Source organism: Cynocephalus volans, chromosome 10 (genome assembly GCF_027409185.1).
Source record: "Cynocephalus volans isolate mCynVol1 chromosome 10, mCynVol1.pri, whole genome shotgun sequence".
NCBI lineage: Eukaryota > Metazoa > Chordata > Mammalia > Dermoptera > Cynocephalidae > Cynocephalus > Cynocephalus volans.
The window spans coordinates 102,127,990-102,145,944 of record NC_084469.1 but is presented as its reverse complement, the minus strand read 5'-3'; positions in this window follow the sequence as shown (position 1 = coordinate 102,145,944).

Sequence of the window (17,955 nt, the reverse complement as noted above, 5' to 3'; positions counted from 1 at the left end):
GTGTAGCTTTTTGTGTTATTTATTCTGCTTGGTGTTCTCTGAGGTTAGTTTTGACAGATTCTCAGTTATTGTTTCAAATATTTCTTCTATTCCTTTTTTTTTTTTTTGTATTCCCATTATGTATATGTTACAACTTTTGTAGGTGTCCTGAAGTTCTTACATATTCTCTTCTGTTTTTCTCAGTCTTAGTTCTCTTTGCATTTCATTTGTGGAGGTTTCTTTTCTTTCTTCTTCTTTTTTTTTTTTTGGCAGCTGGCTGTTCCAGGAATATGAACCCTTGACCATGGTGTTCATCAGCACCATGCTCTAACCAAGTGAGTTAACCAGCCAGCCCAGAAATTCTTTACTCAGTTGTCTGCAGTCCAGTAAAGTCCACCAAAGGCATTTTTTCATTTCTGTTACACTGCTTTTTAATTTTAGCATTTCTTTTTGCTACTTTCTCAGAATTTCCATTTCCCTAGGTCAGGGGTTCAGATCCCCATACTGGACAGCCACAGGGGAAAAAAAAGTTTCCATCTCTCTGCTAACACTGCCCGTCTGTTGTTCTTGGATGCTGTCTACTTTATTCATTAGACCCCTTAGCATCTTAATTATAATTTATTTAATTTCCTAGTCTGAGTATTTCAACATCTTTGCCGTATCTAGTTCTGGTGCTTGCTCTGTGTCTTCAAACTGACTTTTACCTTTTAGTATGTGTTATAATTTTTCCTTGATAACTGGACAAGAGGAACTGCTGTAAATAGGCCTATAGTGATATGGTGGTAAGGTGTGGAGAGAGAGGAAGCATTCTGTTGTCCAGTGGTTTGATTTCAGTCTCTTAGTGAGTCTATGCTTCTGGACTGTGAGCTTCAGTTTCTTTTCTCCCCCATTAGTTGGGTCATGGTGGCTAGAACTGGCTGGTGTTGGATAGTTTGCTTTCCTTAGGTCATTGAAGCTCTGATAAAACCCAGCAGACTGAGCTCTGGTTAACTAGTTTCCCTGAGGGAAGACCTTGTTAAGAACAGAGCCCTCTGGTTTGTTTTAAAACGATTCCTTTTCTGCTTCCCCTGCTGAAAGCATGAGAGGATTTTTCTTTGATATTTACTGTGAAACTCTGGTCGAGCTCCTGGAGATAAAACTCACAAAAGCATGGGGGAACCCCTCATGACTGGAGTTTTTAATTCTCAGACTTGTCCACACCTAGTTTTCAACAATTCTTTAATTACAAGTTTTCTTATCCTGGTACTAGTTCCCATGCTCCAGTATGGTGTGATTCTGATGAATAAGTTCTGGGTATTTAATGTGCAGCATGGTGATTTTAGTTAATAATACTGTATTGTAGGCTTAAAATTTGCTGAGAGAGGAGATCTCTAGTGAGCTAACTGGCCAGCCCAGTTGTTATTCTTGAGTTTTAGGAGTTCTTTATAAATTCTGGATATAAATCCCAAATCAGGTATGATTTGCAAATATTGTCTTCCATTCTATGAGTTGTCTTTTCACTCTTTTGTTATTGTTTTGTTGTTTTTTGATGCACAAAACTTGTAATATTGATGAGGTCAAATTCATCTATTTTCCTTTTTTTGCTGGTGTGTTTGATATCATAATCAAGAAATCATTTCCAATTCCAACGTCATAAAGCTTTATTTGCTATGTTTTCTTCTAAGAGTTTTATAGCTTTAGCTCTTAACAATTAGGTTTTGATCCATCTTGAATTAAATTTTATATATGGTAGGAGGTAAGGGTCCAACTTCATTTTTCGCATGTGGATATCAGCTCCATTTCTCCCAACTCCACCCCTAGCTTTACTGAGATCACTGACAAATAAAATTATATATACTTAAGGTGTGCAACATGATTATTTGATATATGTATACACTGAAATTATTACCACGATCAAGTTAATTTACCCATCTGCTGCCTCACATGGTTGTCTTTGAGTGAGTGTGTAGTGAGAACATTTAAGACTTTCTTTCTCTCTCAAGAAAAAGGCTGGCTGGCAGTCACTTGGTAGATACTCCATTTGTCTGTTTTCATGTGCCAGCAGCACACTTTTAAATTCAAAAGCTTTATGTTTTAATATCTGCAGGTCATCATTGCCTCTACTTTCCAGTGTTTTCTTGGTTATTATCAGATGTTAGTTCTTCCATGTGAACTTTAATATCAATTTGCCTAACTCCATAAAAAACTTGTTCATGTTTTTGTTGGAATTAGTTACACTTCTGAATAAACCTGAGGGGAATGCCAGGTATCAATGTTTATTTTACAACGTAGTATATATAGGTGGTCCTGGCCCATATGGTAAGACCAGGAAAATAACAATAGAAGCACGTATTTGATAAGGAAAAAATATCAAGATTTATAGAAAATAACACATTGAAAATACGAAAGAATCAACTACTAGAGTTCAGTATGGTGCTCAGATAAAAGGGAATACGTGGCAATAAAGGCCTACAGAGAGACTGACGGACCATGTCACGTACTGGTATGCTTATGAATATGAACGAATAACTGCAAGGCTCTAGGAACGTGGGGGGAGGCAAGGAGAGAAGCTTTGATGAGCATCCTCTAAGGTCATCCCTACCCCAGCCTCGTCGTTCCAGCCACGGGGGCCTCGGTCCACCTCCAACTCCGTCCAAAGCGCCGCCCGGAGGCCTGGCTGTAGACTCCAGCTTGTGCTCTGGGCCTGTTTCTGCCTCCAGCCTCCTCGCTGATCCGACCCCAGCGCCAACCCACCTCCACCAGGGAGGAGACTAGAATTTCCCTGCTGGACTGCGTCCAAGGGCGCTGAGGCCCGAGGATCGTTGGCGTCGGGCTGAAAGCGGAAGTGACGTCAGCGGACCGCCACCGCCTTTTCCGGCGCGGGCTGCGCGCGCAGAAGGTTCAGTTTTCCGTCTTCGTGGTGGGGCACGTGGGGTCGTAGGATCGTGTGTGGTTGAGGATCCCACAGGTGACGGGCCTCAAAAAATACGTGTGGCTCAGGCGCCGAGGGGCCTCTGCAGAGAGGTCTGGGCCGCTCCGCTCGCATCTGCCGGGGCTGCGGGTCCTCCCGGCGCTGCAGGGGCCGACACGCCTCTCGGGCCCTCGTCCCAGCCAGGAGCTGGGTCGGCAGTGGTAATGGTGCGCCCGCGGGGTGTCTTCATTCTCTGTGCTTTCCTCTGCAAAAGCCTCCAAAGTAACCTTTTCGTATCGCTTCACGGAAGGAAAGCATTTTCGGCACTGGAGGCACGTTGACTCCGGCCGTGCGGCGGCGGCCCCCCCAGCCCCAATGATGGACCTGGCGATTCCGGCGTTTTGGGTCAGAGGCTTCCTCTATTTTTATGCAAACGAATGTTTCATCTGAGAATTTGACTCTGGCTTTGATGTCTTTTATTTATTTTTGACATGTTACATCCAGGTAGAAAGATAAGATAGATTCTTAGACGTCTAAGGTGTGTATATTTCTGTATATAAATATAAACATATGTAGACTACAAGTCTTTCTACTAAAGAAAAAAATGCTCAGCTGTTCTCTTCATCTGACGTTCCTTTCCCCACAGAGCTTCAAAACAGGCCTCTAGGAAGAATGGACTGAGGCTTTATTACACGGGTACTAGAATAATAAAATTCATTAACAGTTATTTATCTTAAGACATAGCAAACATGCATGATGCTAAAAATAAGTAAACCCAGTACAAGGGATATTCCTTGTAACGGATGCTCGAATTTTCGATACGTTCAGATCTTCCGAAAGAAAAATATGGGGTGGGGGGTGCACTTAGTCCAAACAAACTCTGATCAACTGAGCTAACCAGCCAGCCAAAATACTAGTATTTCACCTAATAAAATTAAAAATAATAATCATCTAATGTCTACCCTCTGTAATTAGAATTTTCCACACCGTTCTAACATATGCTGTTGGGTGTTTTTGGATCTAAGATATATTCAAGGTTTATAAATTCCACTTGTTTACGTCTTTTAGCATTGTTTCATTTAGAGCAGTCAATATTACAGTATCTATTACATTGACTTTTGAAAAGTCATACATCCTTTTTGAAAGTTACAGGATCAGATATTTCTTTTTTCTTTCATTTTTTAAAAAAAAGATGACTGGTAAGGGGATCTTAACCCTTGACTTGGTGTTGTCAGCACCTTGCTCTCCCAAGTGAGCTAACCAGCCATCCCTATATAGGGATCCGAAGCCGTGGCCTTGGTGTTACCAGCACCACACTCTCCCATGTGAGCCACGGGCCACGCCCAGATATTTCTTGATGATATTTCGTGATGTGTTTAAATATTCTTCCATCTCATGTGATATTTTCTATAAACTTGTAATTGGGTCCAGAGGAGAGATTGACAAGCTTTGTTTGATAAGGGCTGATAGTGAGTACTTTATGCTTTTTGGGCCATAAGGTCTTGAATTACTCAGCTCTGTCTTAGTCACTACATGTCCCAGACTAGTTGTTCATTCTCTGCCACATACTGATGGCAAGCCACAGCCTGTTTCTCAAAAGCAAAACAGTTACCTGCAGAGGAGGGCATAGATTTACTCCAAAGTAGGAGAGGGCTGTGCTGTGAGTCTCCTGTTGGTGCTTGCCAGAAGCTCCCAACAGCATATACCATGGATACTTTGAGTATCATTGGGTCTGCTGGACCATTTGGACCAAGTGCTTGAGAAGGTTGGAGTGCAGCCTGAACTTGCTGTGATCTGTACTTGAAACTGGAAGCCTTACAAGCCACATATCAATTTCCAGGGTCCTTTATATGTGATCATGTTGGGAATAACAACAACTATAGAAGATTAGACTAGGGACAAACTTAACCACATTCTAGTCCTGGTTTACCTCTTCCTAACTAGATATTGAAAAACTCACTTGTGTTTTCTCAGCATTGAATAGGGATAATGATATTTCCTGTGAAGGGTATATATGTATATTAAATTACTAGTGTAATTTCCAATGCATAGCAGTCCTCAGTAAATGGCAGTTGATATTACTAATAATTATGTTATAGAGTACACCATTTTGGATTCCTTTACTGGATAGCTGCAAAAAAAAAAAAAAAAAAAAAGATTTTTATAGCTTCTTAAAGCATATAAAGCATCACTCAGGAACTGGGTCCCTAGTTGAATTTCCCCAGGGAGTGGAACCTTTCATATTGGTGAAGAATTACCATGAAAATTATCCCAGTATTTCAATAATTACTAATTAATCTTGACCCTCATGGTGCTGGCTGCATGGTTCTTATTTTACAGATTGCTCTGACATAAAGATGATGAAAGTATTATTTTTTTAAAGAGACTTTATTCGCTTATGAGTGTCCATCCAATGTATGTAGTGTGCTCAGGAATGTAGTTTGATAGAGGGGAATAAGACCAGAAAAGTTCCTAGTGTAGTTGTGGTGAGAGAAGATCGCATGTAAGAGGTGCTTTTAAAGCCATGTGACTGCAGGTGAGCAACGGTGAGTGTGCTGAGAGAAGAGTGCCCAGGACTCGTGAGCCCTGCGGTAGACAGTGGGAGCCCTCAGAACCCTGTGTAGGCATTAGTCTCCCTTCCTCATTCTCCAGTGAACACTGCTGGAGATGTTACTTGGCTCAAACCAGTATGTGTGTCATGGTTTAGGACATGGTGACCGTCAAGGATGTCGCTGTGGTCTTCACCCGGGAGGAGTGGCTTTTTCTGAACCCAATTCAGACAAACTACAGAGATGTGATGCTGGAGAACTACAAGAACCTGGCCACAGTAGGTGAGACTAGATCATTCCTTGTAGCTAATAGATCTGCAACATAACCAGCGCCATTTTAGACAAGCCCAAATACAAAATGGCGCCGTCCACCTCCTCCCCTCCCCTCCCCCCTTCTCTTTTACAACAAGCCTCATGGTTTCAGAGAAAATGAAACTTTCGGCATTTCTGCATGCGCAGAATTCTCCATTCCATGACCTAATTCAATCCCCACCCCAGAATTACATCACCCAGCTCTTGGTGCCAACATACCAATATAAGCTCCCACTGCCCTAGGTTAGCTGCTGTCCTCCTTTTTTTTTTTTTTTTTAAAAAAGGATGACCAGTAAGGGGATCTTAACCCTTGGCTTGGTGTTGTCAGCACCACACTCACCCAGTGAGCGAACCGGCCATCCCTATATAGGATCCAAACCTGTGGCCTTGGTGTTATCAGCACCACACTCTCCTGAGTGAGCTATGGGCTGGCCCCCTGCTGTCTTCCATTTTGAAGGTAGCCCCGGATGGCCCCCTGCCACTTTCAGCGCAGCCTGGCAGGTTCTTTTCCTTTAATAAAGCTTGAACGGTACCAGCATCTTGGCTCATTTTCTTTCATTATGGTGCTGAAACCAGGGAATGGTTTTGGCTGATGTTGTGGACCATCCCCCCTCTCTTGGGTTGATTGGCTCTTGGCTGCCTTTGCCAGACCTGCCGAAATTGGGTGCCTCAGGACTCTCTACTTTTGCCGTTTCAGACCAATGCATCAACACCAACCTCAATTCAGGGTGAGTCAGTGGGTCCGTCCTGCCTACTTCTAAGAGTTCTCCCGACTACCCTCTATGACTCTGGTCTCTACGAAGCCCAGGCACCTGGCCGAGGGAACTTTTCTCGTGCCCCCCAGCTACTGGGGGACACTTCATTAGCTTCTCATGGCTTTTTTCTCAAAAAGAAGATGCACACCAAGGAGGACACTCCTTGGCAGCATTCTTCTACCAGGACTGCCTGCACCATTTCTCACCCACTACACGGGATCCTCACAATCCAAACCTCCATGCTCTACACCCTTGGGCTTTCTCCTGACTAATTTCTTGGCTTCCAGGGAGACATTAAACCTAAACGTCTTGTTTTCTACTGTACTCCGTGATCTATGCCTCTGGGCCATCTCCTGGCCAATTTCTCGGCCTCCAGGGGGATATTAAAACTCAAATGCCTCATTACAATGGATATTAATGGCCACAAGATGACATTCTCAATTTAGATACTCACTGAGGTGGCAAGACGGAGAGATTCCTTTATTTTCAGGCCTTCCCTTATCTCTGAGCGCCTTCTTCTCTCTGTCGAAACTGTCCTATGTCTCAAATTCTCCTAGCGCATGCTTGACCTCCCCTTCCAGACTCAGATCAATCCTCTGATCTGTCGGACTACTCTGCTACCTGTACGGGCTGTCTTGACTACCTCCATATGCTCCGAATCCTTCACCAGCCCCTCCACATTTCCCTCTCTTTCCTCTACCTGGTCTTGAGAAGCTCATCCTCAGCCACTGAACCCCCCCCTTCTTCTCCCCCTTCATCAGGTAACAACCTTGACTCAGCTCTGGCTTTTTATAACCCTTCTGTGAAGTGGCTGGGATGGAAGGAATTGTCCAAGTCCATGTACAGGGAGTGGGTCTGGATGGTGGCTCAGGTACATGCTCAAAATAATAGGCAGCCTGTGGGAGCTGTTGCTGTTCCTTGCACAGACCCAAATTGGGACTACCAGGCCAGCCACAGAGATTGGGATCTCTGGGGTAATATGATCATACACCTACTTCATGGCATCCAAAAGGCTACTCACAAGTCAGCCAGTTATGACAAGCATAGAGAAATTACAAGAAGATCCACTGAAAATCCCGAGTTCCTAACCCACCTCTCTGAGACTTTACATGAATACAATGTATAGACCCAAACTCCCCTGCAGGCATGGCCCTCTTACATTCTCATTTCATTACTGAATAAGCCCCTAATATTCAAAAAACTATAAAAGAGATCAGACCAAATACCAGCTCCTGGCTAATGCCATCCATGGCCTACATACTCCAAAGCCGGCTGCCTCTAGCGGCAAGCCACCTGGAAACTGCTTCAAATGTGGTCACTTGGGCCACTGGGCATGAGCATGTCCCAATCCATGGCCCCCTCTGGGGCTCTGTCCTCATTACAAATGGCCAGATCACTGGGGGATTGACTGTGCCACTCACCAGAGAGGAAGTGGCCCAGTCCCCAACCTATAGCCTTTGGCTTCATGGCCATCTCTACTGGAGCTTCTTGGCTTTTTCCCAGGGGGAGGACTGATGATGCCCAGGGCTTGAGGCTCCTACAGAGATCGCCATGCATGAGCCCTAGGTAACTTGCCTCATAGCAGGTAAGCCGGATCTCTTTTGTCATTGATACAGGGGCCATTTACTATACCCTTCCTGAATATGCAGGACCAACAACCCCATCCTCTGTCACAATAGTAGGGGTCACAGGATCAGAATACTGCCCATGGATCATTCAAACCCTTTCCTGCACCCTACATCACACCCAATTCACACACAAATTCTTAATAATGCCTCAATGCCCAACTCCCTTACTAGGACAGGACATCCTTTCCAAATTCAAAGCTACTCTTACCCTAAACACTTAATTTTTTTATTTTTATTTTTTTAAAGATGACCGGTAAGGGGATCTTAACCCTTGACTTGGTGTTGTCAGCACCACGCTCTCCCAAGTGAGCTAACCAGTCATCCCTATATGGGATCCAAACCCGTGGCCTTGGTGTTATCAGCACCACACTCTCCCGAGTGAGCCACGGCCCGGTCCGGACATGCTATCTTCTAACCATAGTAGATACCTTTTCAGGTTGGTTTGAGGCTTTTCCCTGCACTTCAAAGGATGCTACAGCAGTAACACAAGCTCTCACCTCAGAAATCTTCCCTTGTTTTGGCCTCCCCACCAGTCACACACTCGCCTATGGGCTGCCTCCTGCAAGCCCACAGGCCTCAGTGCCCTTGAGCTAATGTATGTTAGACCCTTCACTCTCACACGTCTCCCTTCCAGCTCATCACCTTTAGGCCAGTATCTCCCTACTCTTTCACTCATTAGGGATATTCTTCAGGAACAGACCAACCTTCTATTACCTCATCCTTTCCCCACCACCTCTTCAGACTTTAAACTGAGCCCAAGACAGCAAGTGTATATTAAGACCCCAATCCCAAAGCCCCTCTCACCATGCTGGGAAGGATCTTATACAGTACTTCTCACCACTCCCATGGCAATAAAAGTACTAGGAAAGACTCCCTGGCATCACTTATCCTTGGTAAAACTAGCACCTGAGGCCTTACCCAAAAAATCTGTTAACACCAAGTGAGAGGGATCCGTCTGCTCAACACCCAAACCAAAATCTCCTTACACTTTGTCCATCTTATGATCCACAAAACTGAAAATCTCCAGGACCTCCGCTCTTCCCCCAGTCCCAGAAGAAGGATGATCTTTCCCCTGGCGATTATCCTCTCACTCTTGCAGGCCTGCTTCACGTCCTTCACACTGTTATGACCAACGTCCAACAGGTAAAAGAAATTTGCCCATGAGAACCGGGTGATAGGAAAAGGAAAAGAGTTTATTTCTGGCAGCCAGGGCTACGCAGGCCAATCGAAGTGCGTGGCCCCGAGTTGAAACCTCTCGCAGCTTTTATTTTTAGCTAGGCGGGAATTTTTCATGCCTGACACAATCTAGCTAATGCAAGCAAGCCAGCGGTACATAAGCTAATTTTGTGGTTAGCCCTGTAGCCCCTCCCCACCCTGGATTCCTCATAGGGACTTTCCAGGCTAAAATGGCTGAGCTGCCTAAAATGGAGTTGGCCATGCTACTCTGTTTATTCCCCCATTTATTTTAGCAAGAAATTTGTACAGAAGCAGAATGCATATGTTAAGGTCAGTAGGGGCGTCCCTTAACAACACAAGAGCTATTCCAAGACTGGTCCTGACCTGCTATTGCGGGTTTGCTATCGTGGGACATGATAAGTATATGCCACCCTGTGTCCCTAACTTTTATTATACTATTTTTTCTATTACTTGCTGCAGGATTGGCCAGTGTTGTCCCAAAGGAGTGTAACATTATAGAAAGATTTCTCCTGGCACTCCTTTACCTCCTATCAGTACGATGCTCCTTAGCAATTTCATTGTGGCAATGTGCCCTTTAAATTCTTTTAGATACCTAACCCTTTGCATCCTTCTCATGTGTTTCTTCCTATCTCAGTGCTCCCCCTTACCTGGAACATAGAGGTTCCAGGTCCAAAGGGATGATGCAGTCCTCAATGAATCAGACTGGTCCCCGAGTGACTCATCTGTCTCCCACTTTGCAAGAAACTTTTTGTGGCCACCTCCCCTCCCTGTTGATGCAGCCCCAAATGTTTCTACAAACATCTCTTCACTTTCCTCTAACCTCACCTCAGTGGGGACTGTCAGCATTATGTTGGGCCTGCGCACACTCTGCCTGACTAACACCAAATGCTATGACTCATTTACCCGCTCCTCATCCATGCCCTAAAAATGGAATATATTTCCTTTGTAAAACTACACTATCCTGTTGCCTGCCCCCTAAGGTGATTTCTTGCATATTCGTTTGGCCTGTCCCTGACATCACTGTCCAGACAGATAAATGGATGGAGACAGGACTGGGGCTAACTTCAGCCCCCTCTCTCAGGACGTGTCCCCTGCTCCCATAGGGCATTAATTGTACCTTTTAATTGGGGCAGGGATCCTTCCTGCAACTGGGACTGGCATAGTGGGCCCTGCTACTGCCTCTCAATTCTATCAAAACTCTCAGAAGAACTAAGTACAGATAGCATCTCCTCCCTCCAGTGACAGGTCACCTCACTCATGACAATCGCTTTACAGAACTGTCAAGCCCTTGACTTCCTTACAGCCAAGAAGGAAGGCACCTGCCTCTTCTTGGGGGAGGAATGTTGTTATTATGTAAATGAGTCCAGGTTATCCAAATCAACTTAAATCATTTCACTGAGCCCTCGGATACCCTGGCTTATGCCCCTACTAGGACCCCTATCTGTGCCTCATCCTACTTTTTGGTCCCTGTCTCTTTTGGAGTTTCTCTAATTTCTTACAGGAATGTATGCAGACATTCTCCAACCAAAAGGTCACTGAACTCTTCATGGCAGGAGGAGGATACCAGTCTCTCCAGGTCAGAGACCCGGAAGAATATAGCTTCCCCCCAGGAAACCAATGCAATGTTTTTGTTTGGCCAGATTTTTCCTCTCTGCCCACCCCCAGCAGGAAGTAACTTCAGAAGAATGAGACCTCCACCCTTTCTCCCTTTTTCCTATACTTAAAAGGCAGGAATAATAGATCTACCACATAACCAGAACCATTTTAGACAAGCCCAAGTACAAAATGGTGCCGTTCACCTCCTCCCCCCCCTCCCCCATCCTCTCTTACAAGAAGCCTCATGGTTTCAGAGAAAATGAAACTTTCAGTGATTCCGCATGTGCAGAACTCTCCATTCCCATGACCTAACTCTCCATCCCCACCCTGGAATTACATCACCCAGCTCTTGGCACCAACATACCAATATAAGCTCCCACAGCCCTAGGTTAGCTGCTGTCTTCCATTTTGAAGGCAGCCCTGGGCTGCCCCCACCACTTTCAGCATAGCCTGGCAGATTCTTTTCCTTTAATAAATCTTGAACAGTACCTGGCATTTCAGCTCACTTTCTTTCAGTAGCCTCTTATGGAGAAGATACATGTTACATATTTTGTTTCATGATCAATATTGTCAGCTCTGTGTACAGTGGGCAATAACAGAGGTGTAGTCCTTGCCATTATATGGTTTAATCTATTGTGGTTGTTCTCAAAATGTGGTCCAAGATGAACAGCCTCACCACCAATCTTTAGAAATAGACATTCTGAGTCTCCACTTTTGACATACTCAATCAGAAACTCTCCAGTTGAGTCCCTGTCATCTGTGTTTTAACAATCTCTACACATGAATCTGATGCACTATAATGTTTAAGAATCACTGGTGTAGTTCCTCCCTCACCCCCCAACAAAGATTTCTTTGTTTCACTTACTTTATTTTGTATTATGCTTTGTAATTGTGTCCATAAACATGAACTTGGGTTTCAAGGATCAGAAATGACCAATCTTTGGGGGCACAGAAAAAGGCGATATTGACATTTTTAGCCATTTTGAAATGATTTCACTGCTTTCATTAGAACTACGGTTCCCATATCATTGGAAGGTTTGTCATCTCTTGCATGATCCTCTTCCATTAAAGTATCTTTCCCTGTGTACAGGATGTCAACTTTCAGACTCTGCCTAACCTCTTGGCTAGAACCAGAATAATTGAGGACCATGCAGGGAGGTGTTCTCCAGGGTAAGTGATCATGAAGAACAGCCCTACTCATTGAGAAGTATGTTTGTAAGCTGATGCAATTTGGATGTATTGTCATCTCAGAATTCATGTGGAAATCTGATCCCCAGTGTGACAGTTTGAGTCATGGGGGTGGATCCCTCATGAATGGATTAATGCTCTCGCTAGGTGGAAGGAGTAATGAGTGAGTTCTCACTCTATTAGTTCCTGCGAGAGCTGGTTGCTTAAAAGATCCTGGCACCTCTCTCTCTCTGTCTGTCTCTTGCTTCCTCTTGCCATGTGATCTGCTTGTACCCACCAGCTACCTGCTGCTTTCCACCATGAGTAGAAGCAGCCTGAGCCCCGTGCCAGATGCAGCTGTCCCAGAATCATAAGCCAAATAAACCTCTGTTCTTTATAAATTACCCAGTCTCAGGTATTCTGTTATAGCAACACAAAACAGACTAAAACGTAAGCATAATGAGGAAAGTTTTTAAGATGCACTTTGTCTCAGGAGGTTGAGACTATTTTTATCAGAAGTTAGGTTATGTTCAACATCATGTACTTTTACTTTCTGTCTACTGAAACTTTCTGTGATCACATAAATGTCATATTATATTTCTTCTTCCAGTTTATTGTTTTGATGTATGCTGTTTGTTCAGATAATTCTTATTTTCCTTCCCTGATAACAACTTTCTCTTCACTATCAGTTTTAATTTTCACAGAATCACTTTTTAACAAATTATCTGAAATTTTGACCTGCCGAATTTTTGACACAGTCTAAATCCTCAAGTTTTATTTACTTTTTTGTTTTTTAAACAAATATGAATGATTCCTTCCATTTTTAACTCCTTCAACTTACCATTTCTTTCTACAATCTTAAATTTTTTTGTTTGTTTAATTTCAGAATGAGAAATGCAACTTAAAACCAAAGGTTTAGCACTTCAGCAGTACTTTTTGATGGAAGAAACTTCCAATGGGATATGAATGGTAAGACACAAAGGATGTTTTTTATTTTTCACATTCAGAGAAGATTAGGAATTTCATTATAGAAAATCAGGACAAAAGAGAGATATTCAAAAGAAATGGAATTCACCCAAGGGAGTGGAGTCTCTGGAGAGACACTCTGAATTGTGATGAGTTTGGGTTACCCCAATTCTAGTGTGAAGAACTTCTTGCTTGAAACTTGGAGTATGCTTCTAAAAAATGGCATAATTGCATGGACCAGGAGGACACATTTCCTTGTAGGTAGACATGTCTACAGAGCTTCTTAAAGCAAATAAAAGACCCATGCCAGTACTGAGTTGCTAACTCCATTTCCTCAGAATGTTGTGCCTTTTATATTGGTAAGGGGTTACCCTGAAAATTATATCAGTATTAGTAATTATGAATTCATCTTAGTTCTCCTGATGTTGACTGCTTTTTTATTTCTCTGGGTGCTCTGACAGATGGTAAGGAAGATGAAAATGTCCTTTTCTCAAAGAATTTATTCATACATCACCTTTTATCAAGTGCTTCTGATGGCTCAGGAGTGTGCTGCAATAGAGTGAACTAAGAGGAGAAGAGCTCCCAATCTAGTTGTGGTGTGATAAGTTCATGTGTAAAAGGTGCCTTTAAAGCCATAAGACTGGAGCTGAGCGGTAGTGAGTGAGTGTGGATAGAGATTTCCTAGGACCATCGAACCCTAGAATAGACAATGGGAGCCCTCAGAAGCCTGTGTAGGCATTGGTTTCACTTTCTCATTTTCCAGTGAACATTGGTGGGGATGTTACTTGGCTCAAACTTGTATGTGTGTGATGGTTTAGGACTTGGTGACTTTTGAGGATGTGGCTGTGAACTTCACCCAGGAGAAGTGGACTTTACTGGACCCAACTCAGAGAAACCTATACAGAGATGTGATTCTGGAGAACTACAAAAACCTGGCCACAGTAGGTAAGACTCCAGCATTACAAATGTACATTATGAGACTCCACCTTTGACATAGTGAATCAGAAAGTCTGCTGTTGAGTTGGGAGGGAGGGGGGAGAGGGAGGAGGGAGGTAGGTTTTAGTAATGGGCCACAATCAACCACATTGTATATTGACAAAATAAAATAAAATAAAATAAAATAAAGAAAGAAAGTCTGCTGTTGGGGCTCTGTCATTTGTGTGTAACAAACACTCCAGGTGTATCTGATTCACTCTAAAGCTGAGAACCACTTGTGTAGTAATTTCCCTGTAAAACTAAAGATCTCTTTTTGTATTTCCATCATTTCTTCCTTTAACTAAAGTCTTAGTGGTTTTTATATACGTATGAGGGTACTTTAAAAAGTTCACAAAAAGATTCTCGTTTTTAAATCTAATTTTCCACGAACTTTTGGAAATATCCTCATATTTCAGCCTGCATGTGGTTTCAGGGGTCGGAGTTAACCAATCTCTTCGGAGCACAGAAAGAGGAGATATTTGCATTTTGAACTGTCTAGAAGTAATTTTTATTGCTTTCATTAGAAATGTGATTTCTGTTTTTTGTAAGGTTTGTCATCTCCTGCATAAGCCTCTTTCGTTGATGTGTCTTTCCCTGTGTCCTGGATACCAGCTGTTCGAACCCAGCCTGATCTCTTGGTTTAAGGAAAAAGAGTTGAGGACACTGGAGAGAGGAATTCTCCAAGGTAAGTGTTTGTGAAGCACATGCCTGGGCAGTGAGAAGTTCAGTAAGTTTGGAGGTTTAGTGAAACATTTCAAGATGCACTTTGTCAAAGTAGGTGAGACCACTGGACTCAGAAGTTTGGGGATATTTTCAACTTCCCATACTCCGTTAATTTGTGTTGGTCTATAATTTCCTATGATCTCACAAACAACCTGCCCTTTTCTTTTTTTCTTTCTTTTTTTTTTTTATTTAAAAGATGACCGGTAAGGGGATCTTAACCCTTGACTTGGTGTTGTCAGCACCACGCTCAGCCAGTGAGCGAACCGGCCATCCGTATATGGGATCCGAACCCGGGGCCTTGGTGTTATCAACACCGCACTCTACCGAGTGAGCCACGTGCCGGCCCTGCCCTTTTCTTTTTTGAGTGTATGGTTTTCATGTATGCTTTTTGTCCAGATCTTTCCTACTTTCCTTCCCTGATAATACTGTTTCTGTTCACCATCACTGTTAATTTTCATAGATTTGTTAATAAATTTTTAAATTTTGACCCCCGTATTACTGCCAAATTTTACACATAGCCAAACTGCTCACATATATCTTTGCTTTATTTTTTTTAGCATGTTAAATATGGAAATAAATAGAGATGAACTTTATTACTTTTAACTTATTTAACGTACCATTTGGTTGTGAAACTTTATATGTTTTTCTCTTGTACTTCAGAATGGGAAATGCACCTTAAAACCAAAGGGTCAGCACTTCAGCAGTAATAGATCTGCAGCATAACCAGCACCACTTTAGACAAACCCAAGTACAAAATGGCGCCATCCGCCCCCTCCCCTCCCTTTCCCTCCCCTTCCTTCCCCTCCCCCTTCCCCTCCCCCTTCCCTTTACGAGAAGCCTCCTGACTTAAACAGAAATCCCTTTTGCTTCTGCAAGGACGCAGTTCTCCACCCCGATCCACATTAGCATAATGACCCTCCTTGATGGTATCAGCCCACCCCTGGTGCACTATACAAGCTCTACCACCTCCACACCTGGTGCTGTCCCTTTTTCAGGGCAGCCCTGGGCTGCCTGCTACTTTGAGCACACCTGGCAGATTTCTTTCTTTAATGAAGCTTGAATGGTACCTGGCATCTCGGCTCACTTTCTTTCATTATGGTGCTGAAACCTGGGAAGGGTTTTGGCTGATGTTGTGGATGATCCCCTTTCTCTTGCAGTGATTGGCCCTCACCGCCCTTCCCAGACCTGCTGGAACCGAATGCCTCTGGGACTCTCTACTTTTTCCATTTCAGACCAATGCATCCAACACCGGCCTCAATTCAGGGTGAGTCAGTGGGTCTGTCCTGAGAGGACACTCTTTGTTGGCACACTTCTTCTACCAGGACTGATTGCCTTTTCTCATCCTCTAAGTGGGATCCTCATGATCCAAATCTCCATGCTCTACACCCTTGGGCTGTCTCCTGGCCAATTTCTTGGCCTCCAGGGAGACATTGAACCTAAATGTCCTATCCCGTTTTCTATGGAACTCCACACTCTATGCCTCTGGGCCACTCTATGCCTCTGGGCCATCTCCTGGCCAATTTCTCAGTCTCCAGGGAGACATTAAAACTCAAACACCTTGTTACAATGGATCCCAGTGGCCACAAGATGGCACTCGATTTAGACACTCACCAAAATTGCAAAAGCTGTAGAGATTCCTTGTTCAGGCCTTCTCCCATCTTTGACTCATTCTTCTCTATGTCAAAAACTGTCCTGTGTCTCAAAGTCTCCTAGCTCATGCTTGACCTCTCCTTCCAGACTCGGATCAATCTTCTGATCCATCAACCCTCCACATTTCTCTCTCTTTCCCACACCTGGCTTCCAGATGCTCATCCTCAGCCCAACCCCCCCACCTTCTCCCCCTTCGTCAGGTAACAACCCTGCCTCAGCTCCAGCTTTTCATAACCCTTCCTTGAAGTGGCTAGGATGGAAGGAATTGTCCAAGTCCATGTACAGGGAGCAGGTCTGGATGGTGGCTCAGGTACATGCTCAAAATAGTACGTGGCCTGTGGGAGCTGTTGCTGTTCCTTGCATGGACCCAAATTGGAACTACCAGTCTGGCCATGGGGATTGAGATCTCTGGGATAACATGATTGCACACCTACTTCACAGCCTCCAAAAGGCTACTCATAATTCAGTCAATTATGACAAGCTTAGAGAAATCACACAGAGATCCACTGAAAATCCCAGCGAGTTCCTAATCAACCTCTCTGAGGCTTTACACGAATACACACTTATAGACCCAAACTCCCCTGCAGGCATGGCCCTCTTACACTCTCGTTTCATTACCCAATCAGCCCCTGATATTCAAAAAACTATAAAAGAGATCAGGTAAAATACTAGCTCCTGGCTAATGCCATCTGTGGCTCACATACTCCAAAGCTGGCCACCTCTAGGGGCAAGCCACCCAGGAACTGCTTCAAATGCAGTCAACTGGGCCACTCAGCACAGGCCTGTCATAACCTGTCCTCACTGCAAATGGTCAGGTCATTGGGGGATTGACTGTGTCACTCACCAGAGAGGGAGTGGCCCAGTCCCCAACCTACAGCCTTTGGCTTCATGGCCATCTCTACCAGAGCTTCTCGGCTTTGCCCAGGAGGAGGACTGACAATGCCCAGGGCCCAAGGCCCCCATGGAAATCACCACGTGTGAGCCCAGGGTAACTTGCTTTGTAGCAGGTAAGCCAATCTCTTTTGTCATTGATACAGGGGCCATTTATTTTACCCTTCCTAAGTATGTAGGACCAACAACTCTGTCCTCTATTACAATAGTAGGGGTCTTGGAATCAGAATACCACCCATGGATCACTCAAGCCCTTTCCTACACTCTACAACACACCCAATTCACACACAAATTCTTAATAATGCTTCAATGCCCGGGCCCCCCCCCCCCCCCCCCCCCCCCCCCCGTTACTGGGATGGGACATTCTTTTCAAATTCAAAGCTACTCTTATCCTAAACACTTTAACTCCAGCTACAACACTCCTGTTACAGGCCACACCCAGATCTGGCCCCTGGGCTTCCACCTTCCCCTCCCCCTCAGACAAGGTTAATCCCTATATCAGACACTTCTTCTCCCTCCATTGCTATGCACCATTCCCCTATCCTTGCTAAATTGTTGAACCCTTTTTTTTCCCTAATGTCCCACAGTACCCCATTGCTAACACCTAATAGGCTTAAAGCCCATGGTACACAAACTCCTTTCTTCTCATCTCTTACAGCCTACCCACTTGCCTTTTA